Source organism: Myotis myotis, unplaced genomic scaffold, assembly GCF_014108235.1.
Source record: "Myotis myotis isolate mMyoMyo1 unplaced genomic scaffold, mMyoMyo1.p scaffold_m19_p_3, whole genome shotgun sequence".
NCBI lineage: Eukaryota > Metazoa > Chordata > Mammalia > Chiroptera > Vespertilionidae > Myotis > Myotis myotis.
The window spans coordinates 164654654-164670149 of record NW_023416335.1 but is presented as its reverse complement, the minus strand read 5'-3'; the positions used below and the strand labels follow the sequence as shown (position 1 = coordinate 164670149).

At 44.8% G+C, this 15496-nt stretch overlaps 1 long non-coding RNA gene across 3 annotated transcripts in view; it reads left to right on the top strand.

Moving 5' to 3' along the window:
- The window catches only part of LOC118652040, a 47624-nt gene extending 34706 nt beyond the window's left edge, over nt 1-12918 (top strand). The window contains exons 1-4 of one of the 3 annotated variants that reach the window (XR_004966414.1): nt 4309-4417; nt 4671-4744; nt 12391-12538; nt 12653-12918. This is a non-coding gene — a long non-coding RNA (uncharacterized LOC118652040). Of the gene's footprint in view, nt 1-4308; nt 4418-4448; nt 4745-12390; nt 12539-12652 lie in introns of those variants that run through there. The other 2 variants (XR_004966413.1, XR_004966415.1) reach the window with 2 other exon arrangements.
- The last annotated feature ends 2578 nt before the right edge of the window (nt 12919-15496 follow it).

The following is a 15496-nucleotide window of genomic DNA, read 5'->3' as shown; positions in this document are numbered from 1 at the left end:
AACGCAGTGTTTCACTGAAACTCCAATTCCACATGCTAAAAGAATAGACTAGTTTCCATCTACCCAGGCACCCAAGCAAAAACCTGGACATCACTTTCTCTTCAACTTCAGTGACCACTTTTAACCACTCACTGAGTATTGTTAATTCTGCCTTTTTTTTTTTGCTATCTCAGCTCTGTCCTCCTCTCCATATTCACTAATATATATATACATATATATATATATATCCTATCTAATAAAAGAGAAACATGGTAATTGGCGTACGACTGCTACCCTTCCCATTGGCTAATCAGGGAGATATGCAAATTAACTGCCAGCCAAGATGGCGGACAGCAGCCAGGCAGCTTGAAACTAACATGAGACTTGCTTCAGTGACGGAGGACTCCAACGTTCCCCACCTGCCTTGCCGGCCTCTGAGCAGTTTGAAGCATAGTTACAAAAATAGAAGCTAAACAAAACCCCAGAAACCAGCTTTCAGCTAGCTGGGATCTCAGACCTGGAGTTGATACAGAGTTTCGATTGTAGAACCTAAACAAACCAGATACCTGTTTTCAGGAGCGGAGGCCTAAGAGCTGGAGCCTCAGAGCTAAAGCTGGCTCAGAATAAAAAAAATAAAAAGAAAAAAAGGAGCAGTTGGGAGCTTCAGTCACCTGCCAGCCTGAAAACAGCCCTCAGCCCCTCACCCAGACTGGCCAGGCACCCCAGTGGGGACCCCCCACCCTGAAGGGTGTGTGACCAGCTACAAACAGCCATCATCCCCTCATCCAGGCTGGCCAGGCACCCCAGTGGGGACCCCCACCCTGATCCGGGACACCCTTCAGCACAAACCAGCCAGCCCCCACCCATGCACCAGACCTCTATTCTATATAGTAAAAGGGTAATATGCCTCCCAGCACTGGGAGCAGCAGAGCCGCGAGGTCTCCTGGCACCGGGATCAGCATGACAGGGGGCAGCGCCCAAACCCCCTGATCGCCCTGCAGCTCTGTGTGTGACAGGGGCGGGGCCACAACCTCCCTATCAGCCCTGCTCTGTTCCTGACAGGGGAAGGCGCCCCAACCCCCTAATCAGCCCTGCTCTGTGCCTGATAGGGGGGAGCTCCCCAACCTCCTGATCGCTCTGCGGCTCTGTGTGTGACAGGGTGCGGCGCCCCAACCACCCCCCCCCCCCCACGGGCCCTGCTCTGTGTGTGACGGGGTAGAGCCATAACCTCCCCATCGGCCTGCCCTGAGTGTGACAGTGGCGGCACCCCAACCCCCTGATTGGCCCTGCTCTGTGGGTGATAGAGGGCAGCGCCCCAACCCCCTGATCCGCCCTACTCTGTGCATGACAGGGGGGAGCTCCCCAACCCCCTGATGGGCCCTGCTCTGTGCATGACAGAGGGGAGCTCCCCAACCCCCTGATTGACCCTGCTCTGTGCGTGACGGGGGCAGCACCCCAATCCCCTGATTGGCCCTGCTCTGTGCGTGACGGGGTGGCGCCGCAACCTCCCCATTGACCCTGCCGTGAGTGTGACAGGGGGCGGTGCCCCAACCCCCCAATCGGCCCTACCCTGAACGTGACTGAGGGTGGCATCGCAACCTCCCAATCCGCCCTGCTCTGTGCATGACAGGGGACGGCGCCCAATTCCCCAATCGGCCCTGCTCTGAGCCCGACCAGGGGCTGCACCTAGGGATTAGGCCTGCCCTCTGCCATCCAGGAGCAGGCCTAAGCCAGCAGGTCATTATCTCCTGAGGGGTCCCAGACTGCGAGAGGGCACAGGCCGGGCTGAGGGACACCCCCCCCCCCCCCCCCGAGTGCACAAATTTTTGTGCACCGGGCCTCTAGTGTATATATATATTGATTTCACAGAGGAAGGGAGAGGGAGAGAGATAGAAACATTAATTATGAGAGGGAATCATTGATTGGCTGCCTCATGCACGCCCCACATTAGGAAATTGAACCGTGACCTCCTGATTCATAGGTCCACACTCAACCATTGACCACACCGGCTGGGCTCACTATAACTTATGTAATTTAGGTTCGCATTATTCTTTGTCTAAAATGTTAGCTTTTTATATTGAAAATTTGCAAATATACATAGAGTGCAATGAACGCTTACATTTCCATCATCTGGATTTAATAATTATTAACTGTTTGCTGTATTTATTTCATCTATTAGTTCTACTGAAATATCCAGATATCATGACATCTCACTCATAAACACTTTAGTATGCTATTTTATATTACCACTAGAGGCCCAGCGCATGAAATCGTGCGCATGTAGGGTCCCTAGGCCTAGGCTGCGATCAGGGCCATCTTCTGCCTGTTCGCCAGTCCCCAGTCCCGCCCTGCCCCACCACCCACCCGGTTCCCCGTGGTTCCCTGTTCACCAAGCTGCGATTGGAGCCTGCAGGCAGTGGAGAGGGGAGGGACCAAGAGGTGGTCAATGCACCTCATAGCAACTGGTTGAGCAATTGTTCCAGTCATTATGGTCACTGGGCTTTTATTATATAGGATAGTAATGTTATCACACTAACAAAATTAATGATTGTGCCTTAATATTACCTAATACTTTGTCTTTCAACTTTTCTCTTTACAGTTGGTTTGAATCAGGATCCAAACAAGGTCCACATACTGCATATAGTGGAAGCCTCTTGGATACCAAAATAGTCTCTCCCTTTGATCCTTCCCATTGACTTGTTGGAGAGATTGGGTCAGCTGTCTTATCTCACCTAAATTTTTGCAGTTGTCTCCTACAGTCTGTTTGCCTTTGGTCTTGCTCCTTTCCACCACTTCCCCAATCTGTCTTCCACACCATCAAAGTCATCTTTCTAAAATGCATTTTGGATCATGTTATTTTCCTGCTTGAAACTCTTTCAGTGGTTCCCATGAACTGCCACAACAAAATTCAAACTTCTTCCATTTTCATATAATGTTTTCACTGATCACTACCTAAATTTCCAGTCTCACCTTTGGTGATGCTTCCTCATACTATGCAGGCCAAAAGCCATCCCCCCCCTCACCCCCCACCCCCCCCCCCCCCCCGCCAAAAAAAGCCACACACACTAAAAAAAACCCATACCAAGCTCACTCTCTGTCTGAATACCATGTATTTGCCTCACTTCCACCTAGACAATAACCTTTATTTCCCAAAGCTCAGCTCAAGTATCATCTCCACTACAACATTTCTCTGATTCCTTAAACCCCAATGAAGGAAAATTGACCATCTCCTCCTTCCATCCTGACCCCCACAGTGCCCCTTGGACATAAATATTTGCACTGCTGGCTCCTCCCGAGGCTCCTGGAAGCTGGGTCCTACTCATTGTATTAGTCTTATCAGCCCCCAGGTGCATAGGAAAAAAATGAGCTTTTAATAAATGTTTACGAGTAGGTGAATTAATAAATGGTTTTGCATTGCAACCTCAGAAACAGTAGATCTGTTCCCAGAAGAAATTCCTAAAAGTCTCTCCTGCTAACAGCTCTTGAAGCGGTGGGCACAGTCAGACTTAGGTCAAGGTCAGGGCCATTCTTAATTGGAAGCAGAGCCCCAGACCTCCAGCCTGTTGAGTTCCGTCCTGTGCCCCTAGGAGAGTCATGTGGCTTTGGGTGACTCAGGTTCTATTACAAGACCATTGGCGTCTCAGTAAAGGGAAACATTTCTGAAAACAGTCCTTGCGTGAGGAGAATTCTTTCCTCAAAGAAAGTTGCTTTCTTGGTTAATACGATTTATTATCAAGCATAGCATAAATTGGGGAAAGGCAGGTTAGTGACAAAGCTGATTAGCAGACTATTGTACACTGCCAGGTGTTTAAAGTCTGTGAACTAATTTCATGACACTGTGCATGTCACCTACCTCTCTTGGCCTGTGTTTTTCTAATCTTCCAAATGAAGACATTGGACTAAATGATCTCTAAGATCATTTCCAGCTCTATCATTTTGTTATCTAATTCTTATATAATACCATCGTAACATGTGTTTGATATGATGAAGGCTCGAGAATTATTGGTGGCATTTTACAGATGTGGAAACTGAGGGGAATGGGGCAAGGGATTTGTTTCTGTCATGTGGAGGCAGTGCAGGGCCTGAATCCTTCCCAAGCTGCTTCATGAGCAATCCATATTTCTTGGCTCCAGGCCGAGCTGCAGTATCTTTCTCTTTAGGAAAGCTGGTCTGCTTTGTCCCCCAGGGCTGCAGGAAAATACAAGGGTCAGAGTACTAACATGAAAAACATTAGAGCACACAGTCCACTTCCACAGCCTCTGAGGGTTTGAGTCTCACAGTACTGAAAGAAAGAAAAGTCAGTGGTGCTGAGACTGCGGGGGCATAGCAGGCCGAGGCTGGAGGAGCAGAAGGAGAACAGATTTGAGCTGCTGGGGATACAGTGTCTGTGGACTAGGATGGGGGGTGGGGGCGCCGATCCCAAGAGCATAATGACAAGGTCAGCCTCATCTCTTCTCTCTGTTCTTGGCAACAGCCAGTCTAGCTAGAAAGAGCAATCTGTCAAGTCTAATTAGAGTAGAAGAAAGTGAACAATGGGTGCCCAGCTCTAAAATGACAGCTCAGTTTAATGGGGTGGAGGCGCTGGGGAGGGCTGTGTGCTTTGTGTGCTTGGAACTGGTCCCTTCAGATGTATCCTTGCTGAACTCAAACTGCAAAGCAACTTACACTGGATTCTTAATTTACTTGACCAGGAATCTTCAGGTCCCCAAGCTTTTTAACATATGCATATCCAGCAAAAGCAGACGAGAACATGGCTGTTTCAAAGGTGAGGCTGTAGCTGAAAATACTTGCATCATGTAGTGTGGACATGGCTGTGTGCATGCAACTGATATTTATTCATTTGCTCATGTTTCTTTTTTTGTGTTTAATTATATGGGTGGTATTAATGTTTCTCATTATTTTTGTAACCCTTTTTATTAAAAAGCTTATAATTGAATTCTTGAAATTTAAGAGCAGCCTGAAATTTCAGTAAGACTGCAAATAAGCCCATTTTAAGATGCAAAAAATTAAATTATATTTTCAGCTTATGCTTTAAATGGCCTACGTAATTTGGATATTTTGGTTCTTGGGTGAAAAGTGGGTTTCACAGGAAAAGGGTATATTTTATAAATGGAATCAAATAAATATATTCCTTAAAATAAATACCTGAATACAGGTTATTGAAGCTTAGAAACTCTGTGCGTAATCTAAAGACTCAAATAACAAGGGCCTATTTGTTATCAGCAAATATGCCAAAGATTAATGTTTTGCTAATTTAATTTTGCCTCAGTGTGGGGCACTTAAAGGTGTGAGAAAAATGCTTTTCTGAAGTGGGAGAGAAAGAATGGGGAAGAATAAACACAAGTGCAATTTAGAAGCTATAAGTCTCAGTTGGCATAATTTGTTATTCTTTCCAGTGCGTTATCTCATTTAATCCTGGAAGAACCCTATGAAGTATGTTACTAGTATCTTCACTCCATAGATAAAGGAAAGTAAGGCCCTGAAAAATTAGCCCAAGGTTACAGAGAATTGCAGAGTCAGGCCTTGAACCCAACCATCTGGCTCCAAGTCTTCTCAGCACTGCATTTCTGGCAGAGTCAGGAGATATCACATTTTTAAAATCATCCCATTTATTATAATTGATCTTTTGTGGACCTGAGTGAGGCCGTGGATTTTAGTTTGGTGTATGTGTACCACTTACCTTTACTGCGTGTTGTTAAACTTTTATTTTCTAACAGCAGCACTGGTTTCTTTTCTGTCCTTTTCCCCCTCTCCCCTCCCCTTTTACACACACATATTTGAATAAATTATTTTGTACAAAGGTAAAGGAAAGTCTGACAATGCAATGCACCTCCTCTTGGACCCAGTCCTCTCCCCGAAGAAACCAGTTATTTGGAGTATAACAAACTTGTTTCCTATGTGTTTGTATCATTTTTTGTGTGTATGACTTTTGAAAACATAAATGGTACCATGCTGTACTTTTTACCTGTAACTTGCTTTTTATATTTTTTAACTTAATATGCCTGCTGAAGATCTTTTCATGGCAGTATGTTTAAATCTAATTCATTGTTTTTAATTGTTATATAGCATTTTATGCACTGTCACCTTTACTGTTTCCTCTCTACATTGCATCCAATTTTAATGCCTTAGTGACACAGCAAGTCAACATTTAACCATATTTGTTTTTGTGGGGTAAGCTTTATGGCCCATGGGAGTGTTAATAAGAAAGGAAGAAGCCCTAACCAGTTTAGCTCAGTGGATAGAGCGTCGGCCTGCGGACTGAAGAGTCCCAGGTTCGATTCCGGTCAAGGGCATGTACCTTGGTTGCGGGCACATCCCCAGTAGGGAGTGTACAGGAGGCAGCTCATTGATGTTTCTCTCTCATTGATGTTTCTAACTCTCTATCCCTCTCCCTTCCTCTCTGTAAAAAATCAATAAAATATATTTATAAAAAAAAGGAAGAAAGAAAATGTAAAAAGCGATCTGAGCTGAGCTGGGAGGCCTAGGGCAGGCACAGTGTTACCACAGATTTGTTACCTCTCAGGTGCAGAATTTTAGCATTCACTTCTTCTTGAGCCCACCTGTTCTCCAGAGATATATTTCTTATATGTAAGAAATAGTGCCCGGCTGGCAGGCTAAGTGGTTGAGCGTTGAGCTATGAACCAGGAGGTCATGGTTCGATTCCCAGTCAGGGCACATGCCTGGGTTTCTGGGTTGATCCCCGGTGTGTGATGTGGGGGAGGCAGCCAATCGGTGATTCTCTCTCATCATTGATGTTTCCATCTCTCTGTCTCTCTTCCTTCCTCTCTGAAATCAATAAAAATATAAAAAGAGAGGGGAAAAAAGTTCTACTGCTTTCAGAGCAAACTTTAAAAAAAAGAAATAGTAATAACACATTTGACAGGGTGCTGTGAGGATGAAATGAGAATGCATAGGAGAAACCATCAAAACCACACATACTGAGATGTGTAAGTTATGAATTGGTTTTGCTTGCTCTTTCCCTCTCTCTCCTTCCCTCTTCAGATATTCTGTTGTCAGGCAATTCCTCAAAGAAGGGTAGTTAGTACCTGGAACTCTGAATGTTGCTATTAGATATTCAGGAGCAGGAATGTTCCTTTGGAAACTGACAGGTCTCTGGATTCAAGTCCTGATGTGGCTATTTATGAGTTGTGTGACTTGAGTAATGTTTTGTCGTATGTAAAGTAAGGGTGGCAATCATAGTAAACTTAGCCTCTAGAGATATGGTGAGGTTTAAAGGAGATATGCATGTGAAGTTCCTGGTCTCTAGGAAAGTCAGCAGCCATCACTATAAGTCAGAGAAGGTGCAATATCCTCACTTCTGTTTTCCGTCTATAAAGTATCATTATCCAGTTTCCTCAGATGTGACAATAATCTCAGGATTAAAATGCAGCCATTCATTGTTCCTTTTTCCATTATTTCTTTTTTTTTTTTAAAGCACGTATTCCCGGAGTGCCTACTACATGTCTAATACCCCCTGGGTCCTGTGGCAAACATAAAGGAAGTGCTGGCTGTTGTTAAGATGAAGTGCCTTAATGTGCAAGGTGAACACTGGGAAGAACTTTGAACCTGCCAAGTGAAGGCATTCTGTAATACGCTCTCTGGATAACAGTTAATAACATAAACACAGGGTAGAGTTATGGCTATACATGCCCAGTGGCTATTTTATCAAATTTTTCTGTTAATTACAAAGATGTATGCATATATACCTTTAATACCTGCTTATTTGTTCCTTATCTAGCTTCAGGATTATTTTGGAAGCTGACCTGGGTCTCATCTACAGAGCTTGAGCCATTAGATCACAGGCTGACACGGGGCTGGTTTCCTGCCTGGGCTGCTCTCACTTCCTCCTGAGAGGGCTGGCAATGCAGCTGCTCTGAGCCACACGCCCCAAGGCTCAGTTGAGTAGAAATGTGCAGATATATTCCAGAAAAAATAGCTGATGTTTAGTGAGCGGATTAAAATCCCCAAAGAATAGGAACTGTATTAAGGAGCCTGAGGATGCCATGTGAAGGGACTGAAAGTACCTGTTTTGAGGGTGTGTGTGTGTAAATCCCCAGGAAATAAACCTACAGTATTTCCAAAATGTCAGCCTGTCTCAGCCCAGTAATCTTTCTCTGACCCACGGAGCCCATTTTCTGTGGTGTGTGTAAACCAAGTCCAGCAGGCCCTACTGGACATAACAGGCCATCTCAACTGTCAGTGTAGAAGCCACATGTGGCTTTTGTTTTAAAATCAGTCCAGGGGTCTGGTCCGGTAGTTTGGTTAGTTACAGTTTCGTCCCAATACACCAAAACTGTGGGTTCGATCCCCTGCCAGGGCTCATACAAGAACCAACCAGTGAATGCATAAATAAGTGGAACAACAGCAACAAAAAACTCACTCTCTCTCTCTTTCTCTCTCTCAAATCAATAAATTTTAAAAATAAATGTTTAATCAGCCCAGGCAGCAGCAGATGCTCTGAGTGCTCGGAGAGTGGCATGCTTATTCAGGAACAAGCATCCTTTGTCTTAATTCAACACTTAAATTAGGGATAGACAATTCTGAATGTTTTTAGTTTTAAAGGAGCTATGTTAAATCATTCTTATAAGAAAAAAAATAAGTGTGAAAAGATGTAATTTTCAGGGAGCCCTTATACTGCTGAAGGGGTTTCTTAGCAGACAAAAGAATTCGCTCATTAAACCCTACCTCTGTGAAGACTAGACTCTTAAATGTAAGGTGCAGGGCCTGTAATTATTAGGTTAACTGGGATTCAAAACCACCCTTTCTGAAGATGAGTTATTTATTTATTTATTTATTTATTTATTTATTTATTTATTTTTTAAGTGACACTCAGACAGGCGTAGCCCCGGGAAGTGATCTTTTAATTTTTAATTTTATTTGACAAAGAGATGCACCTTTCTGAAATTTTTGCCTTGAAACCCAGAATAAACATGTTCACCGTGTGAGCGCATTTTATACTAGTAGTTTGACCCTGCTTTTTACTAGCAGAGCTCAGGGCTCCAAAAATACGCTTTTCAAATCATTACTGGCAATGAATTTATTTTGCCCTCCTGCATGAGGGGAAAGCAGCTGGTTTATGAAACTTGAGAGAGAGCCAGCTTTCCAAGGAAGAACAAAGAGAAAGCGGGCACCCCTCCCCCTTGGAGAAGCCTCTTCGCTTTGTCTGAGCCGACTGACTCCCTCAGGACTGCCGCAGAGAGGCTTAGGGCCGGGTCCTGCGGATTAGCTTAGTAACCCTGGGTTCAGCAGTCCTGGGGCTGTGGGCAGATGTGTGCCTGCCTGCACACTCTTAATGCGATCAGCTGTCCTGCTCACGCATCCTCTCCCCCAAGGACACTTTTATAACACAGTAACACTTCGGGAGGCATTCCTCTCCTTCGCTTCAGTTTCTCTGCGAATAAACACATCAGACATCGTCTTGGGTCTTGTCCCTGGACAACAAAAAAAATTCAGAGATGTTCTAAATGCGAACTACATGGCTGAGGGTGAGAGAAAGAGACATGACATTTAGTCTGGTCATAGCTGTGGTCCAGCTCTGACAAAATACTGCTCCCATTTCCTGTATACCTGCTGACATTTAGGATTAATTTCTAGTTGGCTATTTCAGAGTTTATCCAAAAGAGAGAACAGCCAGGTGCCATTGAACCCCAAAAGCCTCCGCTTCTCACTTACACATGGACTTTCCAATCTGCAGCCCACAGCGAATCCACAGGCCGACACCTCTTCCTGAGACTCTGCCGCACCTGCCTTAGAACGCGCCCCACTTCACCTTCTCCCATCCCCTGTGTCTATAGCTAATGTAAATCCTTTCAGAACGGCTCACATCTTTCTCCCCATCCCTGATGTATAAAAGCACTTGCAAAACTCCGGAACGATGGACATACTGTCTTTTCTACCTAGCCAGGCTGCAGGTGGTTTAGACTCCATGCCCTAAGACCAGTCGTCTTCTTTTTTGCTGGCAATGACCTAATAAAATCTTTCTAAAAAGATTTTTAGCCGTGCCAGTTAAAATTTTTGTTTAACACTCTGATTCACTAAGTTACTATATATCCATTCCTCTTCGTCCTCGGAACACTGAGCTCTCTTGTGGTCTCATCCGCTTGGACTCAGATTGTGAAGACTACAGCCCATGTGGTCATGCACAGGACTTGGGAGCCCAACCTTTCTTCTCCTGGACCCCCAAGAAGATTTCTGTTCCAGTTACATTCTTAATTATGGTGTTTCTGATGCTACTGGATGAAAGAGAGGGCTCTGTTTTGAACCAATGCCTATAATTTATACCTATAGCTATGCCCTGATGGGAGATGGGAATTTTCATGTCAGAGAACAGAGATCTGATAAACAATAGGACTAGTCCAAATATTTACCAACTGAAGGGTAGGTTCTTGTTTTCCCCTAGATCAGTGGTTGGCAAACTCATTAGTCAGCAGAGCCAAATATCCACAATACAACGATTAAAATTTCTTTTGAGAGCCAAATTTTTTAAACTTAAACTATATAGGTAGGCACATTGTTATTAACTTAATTAGGATACTCCTAAGGCTTGGGAAGAGCCACACTCAAGGGGCCAAAGAGCCGCATGTGGCTTGCGAGCCACAGTTTGCCGACCACTGCCCTAGATAGAAATCATGGGAGGGGACGAACAGAAAAGATTTCTTAAATTTTAGAGGGACGAGACCAAAGCTCGATGCATCAAGAGCGCACACAGAAAGTGGATGTGGCTCCCCGCACCTCTGCCGAATCTGCACTGGGCGAGTCCCTTTCCGGGTTGATCTTTCAGGTCTCTCTTTTGGAGGGCTGGCATCGGCTGGAGAAAGTGCTGTAGGGCTACATGCTTTGACATACTACACATGTCTCCTTAGCCTCCTAAATCTCCACACAGGGGTGTGTTTTTTCCTATTATAAAGAGCAAAAGTCACCATCAGGATAGTCCTAAGAGCTACTGTGCAAGCGCAGTTTTAGGGACTCTCCCTTAGCCTGACTGCATCTTGTCTCCAATGGAAAGCATTCCTAGACCTGTGTTTTTATTGGGAGGGGGAGAAACGGTATGCTGCTGTTCTGGTTTTGTGGTTGAATCCAGGCCCCTATCACTTTTTTGCAGGTGGCCTCCTACAAAATGGGTCTTCATTCTCTGCCTAGAAGAAAGCAGAAGTGTACAATTCTTACGCTTAATGCAGTCTCTGTAAATGGAAGGGACAAAAGGTTATTAGCACATCATTTGGGCAACCTGAAGGACAGGGCTCTAGAAGCGAACACATCAGCTTAATGAAGGGCAGCATAAAGCTCTATGCAGTTAAAAGCCGGAAGCTGCACGTTGGCATCATCTTGCAGGTCACAATTCCCAGCAATCACACTGGCTCGGCAGCAGAAGTGCAATTCATCTTTCTGTGTGCTTCAGCCATAGGGGGAGAAAGGTGGTACCACAATTCTCTCCCAGTGGATGACGATGACGTGTTCTAAGCAGATGGTTGCAGAGGCTCCTGTCAAATGAGTGAAGAGGAGAAGGAAGTGGGGAGAGGAGGAGGGACTCTAAAATGGCACTGCAACAATCCCGGAATAAAAATGAGGGGCCACAGTGAGAAATAAGCACAGCCACCTTTGAAACTCAACCCCTGCCCATCCCCCACCCCCACCCCGTCCCCCATTTGCTTCTGATAACCTCTTTTAACATTTTGTAAATAATTTAAAGCAGGATAAGATAAATGAAAGAGAGGCCCTACCAGGTTCTATTTTTCACTCTCCTTTAGAATCGTCCTAACAATTATACCACAAAAATCAAATCCACTATGTTTAAGCTTTAGGAAGCATTAAAAACAGTCAAACCCTCTTAAATATTGTATATCAAAACCATTTTGGGCCTCTAGGTTTCTCTTCTCAACACAAAGGCTGCTCTGGTTGTACCCACGACTTGCAGTTTTGTTTGGTGGAGGCATTACGTGCTGCGCCCTGAGTGCAACCATGTTTGGAAGCTTGCGGGTCTCGGCGCCCCGGGAGCGAGGCCACAGGCTTTGGCTCCCCTTTTGCACCAGCAGGCGGCGCTGTGCTCGGGGCTCCGCGGCCGCCGCCCTGCCCGCCACCAAGGTCACTTCCGCCTCCGCCGCGCCTTGTTGGTCTTTTCAGAGGCAGCCTGCGCTGCCTGCTAACATTTCTGAACCCCTGTGCCCTTAAGGAAACTTATGATACGTGATGAACTGCTTGTTGGGTCCTTTGAAAGAGTGGAAATCCTTAAAAACACATATTTGGGATTGCGTAATCACTGAGTTTTTAAACAACTCAAATGAATTTCAACTGAGTAAAATAGAGATATCCTCTGATATCTGAGAGAGAGAGAGAGAGAAAGAGAGAGAGAGAGAGAAATATATGCTGAAAATTCGAATGCTTAAAAAAAAAACTCCTTCCTGTTTATTCCAGACTCCTGCAGGCTTAGAGAGCAACGCCGAAAATTCATCTGCGGCGCCATCTGCTGGACGCTCCGCGACGCTGCAAGGCCCTGCCCGGGGCGGAGAGATCGCGCTGCAGGTGAAGGCCCAGCGTTTGCCCGGGAAAGGCTGGCACCAAGGTAGCATTTACATGTAGTCAACTTACCAAAAATGAGACTAAATTGTCCCTCTGCAAGAAAACGATCTCAGTTCTGAGAAGCCCCCGGGCATAAATGAAGTGGCATGTTTTTCAGGAAAACCTGGGGCTTTGGAGGAGGCGTAATTCATCTCATTACAGCAGCAGGACTGAAAACGAAAGCTGTGTTTTCCACCACTGTACACAGAGAAGTATCAGCAACAGACGTTACAAGGTGTTTGTTGCCCTGAATGGAACTGAGTTTGCTGAATGGAAGGAATTTTAAAAGTGAAGAGGGTGACAGAAATAAAGTTAATCTGGGAGCAGGGAGGTGCTAAAATGTGGCCTTGGCCGTGTTTGTTATAAAGTCACTAAGCCCTGCTACCATTTTCCAAACTTTTTTTTTTTGTCTAAAGTTTTACATGTGTCTCCTTTTTCCCCCGATTGATCCCCCCGCCCCCCAGCCATTCCCCGCCCCCCCATTTTCCAAGCTCTTAAGTCCGTTCTGATTTACTTTATGAAGATTTTCTATTTAGGAGACTTCAGACCCTTTCCACATAAGGGCCTAAACCAGTGGTTCTCAACCTTCCTAATGCTGCAACCCTTTAATACAGTTCCTCATGTTGTGGTGACACCCAATTTCATTGTTACAAATTGAACATAATTAAAGCATAGTGATTAATCACAAAAACAATATGTAATTATATATGTGTTTTCCAATGGTCTTAGGCGACCCTGTGAAAGGGTCATTCGACGCCCAAAGGGGTCACGACCCACAGGTTGAGAACCGCTGATCTAAACCCATTTGCAAGCACATTTATATACATCAATACAAACCTATCTTCACCATTGTTGCAAACTTTTTAAAGGCCATAATCAGATCATTTCATAATACATGTAAGTCAGATCATTATGCCCTACACCTTAAACTTACTAGTATACAGTGCTGTTTGTCAATTATCTCTCAATAAAACTGGAAAAAGGAAAGAAAGGGCCCTAGCTGTTTTGGCTCAGTGGATAGAGCATTGGCTTGTGGACTCAAGCCAAGGGTCCCTGGGACTCAAGGGTCCCAGGTTCAATTCCAGTCAAGGGCACATGCCCAGGTTGCGGGCTCGATCCCTAGTGTGGGGCGTGCACGAGGCAGCCAATCAATGATTCTCTCTCATCATTGATGTTTCTATCTCTCCCTCTCCCTTCCTCTCTGTCAATAAAAATAATTTTTTTAAAAAAAGAAAGAAAGGAATCACTTTTCTCCTGTACATACTAACATTGTTTTCCAATTTGGCTGCCTTCCCTCCTTGTGTTTGCAGCATATATTCTCCATCTTATTACATGAATGTGCATGTTTCTAGGGTCCTTCACTTTCACTGAATTCTTAGAACCTGAGGAGGACACCAGAAGAGTTCATGAGCAGCACTGGTGGGCAGAATTTGCTCCGGCCCTCTCTGTTGCCAGCTGCCTAAACTAAGAGCTGCACCCAGTTCAGGCCCTCTGCCAATCGAGTGGGCTGGGAGGAGGAATAGTGTCCAAGCCAAACCCATCTCAAGCCACGATACCAGCCCCACTTGGTCAGGCATCATGTGTCCCTCCACATTCCTCCATGTAGCCACAGACTGCATGGCGAGTGGGGCCAGCAGCAAAACAAGATGTCTGGGATTCTGCTGAGGGTTGAAAGGATGCCAATCATTTGTTCTTTGTATTGTGCTTTTGCTATCTAGATTTAGCCTCCACAGTGTACTGATATCAAATGTGTATCGCCGAAAAGGTGAGACACTTGTCGCCCTTACCCAGAGGTGTGCTACTAGATGCTTACAGCCAACTCTCAAAATAAAGCCCTGGCTTTTGGTGTTAAAAAAAAAAAAATTAAAAATATATATATATGAAATAAAAGCCATAATCAGAAAATGCTTGGGGAACTGGTAGAAATAATAATTGTAGAGCAGAATTACAGTTGGCCCACCCATCTGGAAAAATATGGTATCACTGATAGGAAACATTTGTAATGGAAAAATGTTATCCAACACGGGTCCAAGCCTGCAGAACTTGATAATAACTTTTTAACAAAAATAACTTTTTGTGTTCTGGGATGAATTTTTTTTTTAAATATATATTTTATTGATTTTTCACAGAGAAGAAGAGAGAGGGATAGACAGTTAGAAACATCGATGAGAGAGAAACATTGATCAGCTGCCTCTTGCACACCTCCTACTGGGGATGTGCCCGCAACCAAGGTATATGCCCTTGGCCAGAATCGAACCTGGGACCTTTCAGTCCTCAGGCCGACGCTCTATCCACTGAGCCAAAGCGGTTAGGGCTGGGATGAATTTTTAATGGTTTTCCTGAAAGAGATGAAGTAGCTTTACCAACAATATAGCCTGTTGGAACCTCACTGGCTATGGAGTCCTTGGGGTCCATGTCACATGACTTCCGTATATAGTCAGTGTTTATAAGGACATCCTTTGGTGCTTCCGTGACTAAGCTGTCATGAGTGAGACCTACTGATTCTACTGCCATAGTGAATAGCGTCCTAGAGATCATGTTCACCTGCATATGGGTACTTGAAGAAGAAAACAGGATGAGAAATAAAATAAAAATCTATTGTGATGGTACATGGGTGGACTGTATCAGAGAACTAGAACACTGAGTACATTTTCTATTTTGAATGAACAAAGAGTTATTAGGAACCGAATTGTAACCAGTACAGGAAATACTTGATGCCTAATGCCACATCTGTCACACTTCTCTTCTGTTAATGTATTTGTAGAGGAAAGTCTTTCATAGAAATAAATAGCATGATAACAAATCAGCATGTGAGTGGTGGCATGAAGTGGAGAATTGTACATCTTGGGGAAGTGCCTCCAGGCCTCTCGCTCGGGGACCAGAGGTGGAGCAGTGAGAACCGGATGCCTTGAGCCCTCACCGTCTCTTCTGTGTGGCACAGCGCAGTCCTGGAAACAGAATG